This window comes from Dipodomys spectabilis, unplaced genomic scaffold, assembly GCF_019054845.1.
Source record: "Dipodomys spectabilis isolate Male_0828 unplaced genomic scaffold, ASM1905484v1 ptg000077l, whole genome shotgun sequence".
NCBI classification, from domain to species: domain Eukaryota; kingdom Metazoa; phylum Chordata; class Mammalia; order Rodentia; family Heteromyidae; genus Dipodomys; species Dipodomys spectabilis.
The window spans coordinates 486929-493057 of NW_024870754.1; positions in this window are offsets into that span (position 1 = coordinate 486929).

The window sequence follows — 6129 nt, forward strand, 5'->3', positions numbered from 1 at the left end:
TTTGTGATAAGATTGTGTGGTTTACAAAAAAATGCCGTGTACTTTTGCATGTGTATGTGTGTGCGTGAGATGACCTATGACCTTGCATGTACCAGGCAAGTGCTCAACCACTGAGCTACTTCCCAGCATTTCCATGCACATTTTGTCTGAAGAATTAAGACTGATTTCTCATACTAAGAATAGAGGGAAAGTATGTCTATAGGGAATTGTGGGAAGCTGTTTAAGTGAGTGTAAATGATATATGCATGGCAAGTCATAACTACTGCTGAGCTGTTTTCCAGTGGTCTCTGATGGATGGCTATATTCCCATCTACTAAGCAAAATATGAGAATCTAGGTTTGGACTCAACCTGGAGAAGACTCGGAGAATCTAGGTTTGGACTCAACCTGGAGAAGACTCGGAGACCCTTTCCTTCAATTGGCCAACAAAAACCCATAACTAGACATGTGGCTCAAGTGGTAGATTCCCAGTCATGAATGAAAAATCCTCTCTGAGTTCAAGCTCCAGGACTGGAAATAAATAAATAACCAAACAACCAATCACCACAGTCTTATCTACGTGGACTCTAGGAGGAAGCCAAAGGGGACAGCTGAGAAGAAGTGGGCTTTGGTTTACTCCTTAAGCCAAGGGCATGTTATAAACAGGAGATCACTGCTAAGTAAGCAGGGTGGGGAGGTGGGATGGGGGTAGAGAGTGCGACTGACTGGTAGTGACAAGAAATGAAATTAAATAGATTAAGGCTAGAAGATCTAAAACAGGCGTTTATTCTAAACTCGTGTTAGACACTAGCACTTGAGTGTGTGTGTGTGTGTGTGTGTGTGTGTGTGTGTGTGTGTGTATGAGACACAGAGAGAGAGTGAGATAGAGAGACAAAGACAGAGAGTAACAAATTCTACCAGGACTTTTTTCTTTCTAAAATAAACCCCTCAATAACTCCCTCCTGACACTGAGTACAGTCTGAACTCCTCAGCACAGCACACTATACCTTCACAAGCAAACCTCACCTGAATCCTCAGCCTGAGTTTTAAACTTTCATCTTATGACTCTTTATTCTGGAAAAATGAGCTTCTTGCACTTTCATACATTTGCACGGACATATTTCCTATATACTGTATTCCTTTCCTTCTCTTTTGGCCATTTGAAACCATATCTGTTGAGAGATTCACAAAGCTCATCCCAGTCAGAGGTATGGTACTTTGCCTTCCTTTTCTATCACAGAACAGTCTGCGTAAATCTCAATCATAGAACTTATCACACTTATGTTCATGATTCTTCATTTATCTCTGACCTCTAGTAGGAAAAGTCTTCTTCATATTTACAGCACATATTATAGCATAGCACATGCTAGGATGAGGATCCTGGCTAGCCAATGCCTTAATCCCAGTTACTGCTAGAAAGAGTGAAAAGCAAAGATGACAGAAAGAAATCAAAGAAGTAAGTGAAGGGTGAAGATATGGAAATCAAAGGGAGATCAAAACTAAGGATATTCATGAGAGCCCAGGGACAGCATTCAAGTGAAGCAGTGAGGAATGTGGCACGTGGAATGAAACGATCAATGAAAGGATCCATCACTCCCATGCCATGGGACCACGCAGAGACAGGCAGGCACAGGAGAAAGATTATTACAAGGTTTATTAGAGGAGCCATATTTCCCCTGGAGAGAGAGCACATGGCAGCCTCTGCTATCTAGGTAGCAGCAGGGTCTGGGGGGTAGGAAGTGAGTTAGATGGGAGTTCTTGTGGGTCTGGGCAGAGAGAGGGAGGGGCCAGCTGTTTGGCAGTAACTCCAGGGCAGGGAGGAGCTCAGGTCTGGGTGGAGCTGAGGACCAAAGGTGGGCATAATGCTTATATTCCCACTCTGTTGTTTAATAAAAATAGGGGGTACCAGGCCAGGGGGTATGGGCGGAGGTCGTTTCTTCTGGAACTACTTCCTGCTGTAAAAGGGGCAAAGTAGTCAGGGGTCCCTGTTTCATTGCTTGGCTGGGTACTGTCCAAAAAGCATCTGCTTAACAGTAGTTGGTAAAGGTCTTCCTTTTTCCATGACAATAGTTATCTAAAATGCAAGACACAATTAATAAAAGGCAAAAATTGTTTTAGTACCCAAAGAGAGGAATATACCATGGAGGGATTGATTCCCAGAAGGGGCTGTCAAAGACTTGAAATTGCCTTTTCTGTCTCAGATTGGAGACATAGCATGGTATCTGACTCCAGCATCCTGGAGGAAGGGAGTAAGACTTTTTTCTGCTTTAGGATCACAGTAACCTGAGGAGGGGGTAGTAGAAATATTTAAAGATACCAGAGCCAGCGAGTGTCATGGGCTCTTTTAGCTACTTCCTGCTGGCCTGGGAGCATCAAGGAATCCCTGGAGCTGGGGTTTTTAGGGTTTGGGTCTGTGCTGAGCAAGGCAAGTGATGTCTCTGGTTGCCTGAAGGAACAGGATGGCCTTGATTTATTCCCAAGTGGAATCCTGGGCAGGGGATTTTATCTGTTGAAGAGACTTTAGGAAAGATCAAACAAAAAGATGACAAGGTGACAAGGCCAGTTAACTTGAGTGACATAGGAGAACACACATTAGCCATGGGCCAGAAAAGTTCCATTTAGAGTATAAAGCCCAATTACAGCCCTCTACAGGGAAGGAGGAATAACTGGCCTCGGGGCAAGGAAGGCAAGAAAGAGTGTCTAGGGTCTTTTAGGTAACTGGGTAAGGGAGAGCATCATGGACTGGTTGGGAGTACCAGTCAGAGGCTACTATACATACAAATAGCAGGTAACAAAGGCAAGACTTAACTTTCTGTCCAGTTAGAAGGTAGGCAGGTATGGACATTAGGTGGGCAAGCAACTATTTCTCTTGATCTCCAGGCTCTGATTAATTTGAAAGGGCAAGCATAAATTGACTCCATTTAGGATCTACTCTCCATGGTTTTCCATTGTCAGGACTGACCCTGTCCTGGCAGGTGTCTCAGCATTCGTTGCTGGGTTAGCTTGTCCCAGATGTCATTTAGTTTGGACTCAAGGCCTGAGCACTGTCCATGAGCATGTCTGCTCAAGGCGAGTACTCTACTACTTAGAGTTGCAATGCCACTTTCAGCCTCCAGCCTGGCTCTGTGCTGATTAGCTGGGAGATGGAGTATTAGAGGGATTCTTTTTGCCCTGGATGACTTTGAACAGTGGCAAAAGGAATCTTTGTTACAAAAGCCCTTTTTATTTCCAATTAAAGCAACAAGGAGATCAATGAGAAAGAGGTTACCTATAAGTTGTTAACAATTGACTAACAATTACTTGCCAGAGTTTTTTAATAAAACCCAGTAGATTTTTTTAAACTGAGACTGACTGGCACTCTAAGTGCCACCCATTGCCTATGGGCAGCCTGTTTAAAGTGGTTTTTATCTTGGGCTACAGCAGGGTAGCCTGTTTAACACTCTGGTTTATAAAAGCGTTTTTTCTGGCTGGCTGAGGAACCTGATTTAGGCAGATCTCAAAAGGGACACAATCTCTAGGTCTCTGGTAATCCTAATTTATCTTTTTTACCATAAAATAAACCTTTAGGACAATTTTAAACTTTGGGAGGCCAGCCACTCCTTACAACTTCCCAAATTTGGGCTGGGACGGTGGCTCAGTGGTAGAGTGCTTGCATTGCATGCATGAGGCCCTGGGTTTGATTCCTCAGCACCACATAAGCAGAAAAAAGCTGGAAGTGGCACTGTAGCTCAAGTGGTAGAGTGCTAGCCTTGAGCTGAAGAGCTGAGGGATAGTGCCCAGGCCCAGAGCTCAGGCCCCAGGAACGACCAAAAAAAATACAAAACAAACAACTTCCCAAATTTTACAAAAGTGGATGCCATTTTTAATCCTTTTTTCTAAAGTCACCTTAATTTACATTTAAATGCTTCATTGAAACACTGGGCTACACCCTTTACCTCTAGGCTGAAGATTTATCATCATTTAGTCATACATCCCTTAAGGTCTAACAGGTGGAGATTAACATTACAGAAACAAATATCTAAGGTGGCTTGAGTTTTACCCAAATTAGCAGGCTTTTGGTCACGTGTGATGGAGCAAGGCCAGAGTCTGGGGGAGTCTGCGGCATCTGTCACACCTCCCGCTGGTTACCTGCAAAATTTCTACATATATTGGTTAAAGACCTGGTTTGGGGCTGGGAAGGTGGCTCAGTGGTAGAGCGCTTGCCTTGCATGCCTGAGGCCCTGGGTTCGATTCCTCAGCACCACATAAGCAAAAAAGAAAAAAGCCAGAAGTGGCACTGTGGCTCAAGTGGTAGAGTGCTAGCCTTAAGCTGAAGAGCTGAGGGACAGCGCCCAGGCTCAGAGTTCAGGACCCATGACCGGACACCCCCCCCCCAAAAAAAAAAAAGACCTGGTTCGCACTGGCTTTTGCAGGCTGGTGTCACTGGTTTAGGCAGCTGCGCCTGGCATAGTCACTCTGGTCCTTTGATCTTAAAGGGAGTTGATGGCCCACAGGGGAGAAAACAAAGAATTAAAACCTTACCCTTAGTTTCTTTGGCTTATAGTCAGGTCACAAAGTTTTAAAACAATTTAGATTAAATCACAGCTTCCATTGACAAAGATTTTTAGTAAGCAGAGTATTTGGTAACCTTGAAACCATAATTGTTTACATATAGACAAATAGACATACAGACAGACATGTTTGTGCACAGATTATAGAGCACACTTAGATTTTAAAATCGGCCATTTAAAGTTTTTTGGAGTTTTACTTTGCCTAATTATGATGGAACCACATGGTCAGTTTAAAACACAAAACTTTGCCAACAACAAACTTTTAGTAAACAGGAGACAAGAACAGACACGTGACATGATATAATGGTGCTGAGCTCCCACAATGTCAAGATGACACACCTGCCACATGTTAAACGCTAGAGAGAGCTAAAGATTTTGACAGTCAGGGTGCATTGATTCTGGCATACATGGAGTTTCAGGTTCCACCCCCACTACAAAGGCAGAGGAAGGGTCCTGTAGAGGAGTGGGGGCCTTGCAGGAGGCCCTTCAGGGGAGGGGGCCTTGCAGGAGAGGCTGCAGAGGAGGGGGCCCTCCCGGGGGAGGCCGCCTTGCAGGGGAGGCCGCAAATGAGGGTGTACCTCGCTGGGGAGGCTGCAGAAGTGGGGGCACCTCACCGGGGAGGCCACAAAAGGGAGGAGAGAGAGAGAGAGAGACAGAGACAGAGAGAGAGACAAAGACAGAGAGAGACAGAGAGACAGAGAGTGTTCTACCTGCCCGAGTACTCATGTAAGTGGAGTTTTAAATTTGGGGCCAAATTTGACTGTAAGGAAATTTAGTTCTGTCCTTTTCCATGGACAGCTAGCCAAAAGCTAGCTGCAGAGCATCCTCAGCAGTGCAATGTAGCTCGAACAAGGACCTACCAGTGGGAAGGATCATCACTCTTGTCCACAGTGGTCCATGGCCGCGGAAGGTCGGGGGGGGGGGGGGGCGGTGGGGGGGTGAGATTTGGGCACTTGGCCAAGATTTCAGTCAGACTGTGGGGGTACAGAAATTGGAAACCTGGAACTTCGGTCAACTGGTCACTGACCTGGGGTAGGACTTAATAAGCCGGTGTTGGGCAGCAGGTTGAGCGCTCAGTCAGGAGTAAGTTACTTTGTTGGTCCTCTGGAGATCGTCCTGTGGATCTCAGGCTAGGTCCCCGGGAAGCTGGTCTGACCCCCATCTGAAGTGGAGGTAGGGAGCAAATCCACCGGGGAACCTAGCCCCATAAAGCCACCAATGAAAGGATCCATCACATCCATCCCAGGGGACCACACAGAGGCAGGCAGGCACAGGAGAAAGATTATTACAAGATGTATTAGAGGAGCCATATTTCATATTTCCCTTGGAGAGAGAGCACAAGGCAGCCTCTGCTATCTAGGTAGCAGCAGGGTCTGGGGGTAGGAAGTGAGTTAGATGGGAGTTCAGGTGGGTCTGGATAGAGAGAGGGAGGGGCCAGCTGTTTGGCAGTAACTCCAGGGCAGGGAGGAGCTCAGGTCTGGGTGGAGCTGAGGCCCAAAGGTGGGCATAATGCTTACATGCACCCTAAACAAGTGGGTATAATCTTGAAAATACATTGTCTAGGCACTTAGTATGTATGGAAAATACTATGACATTATGGG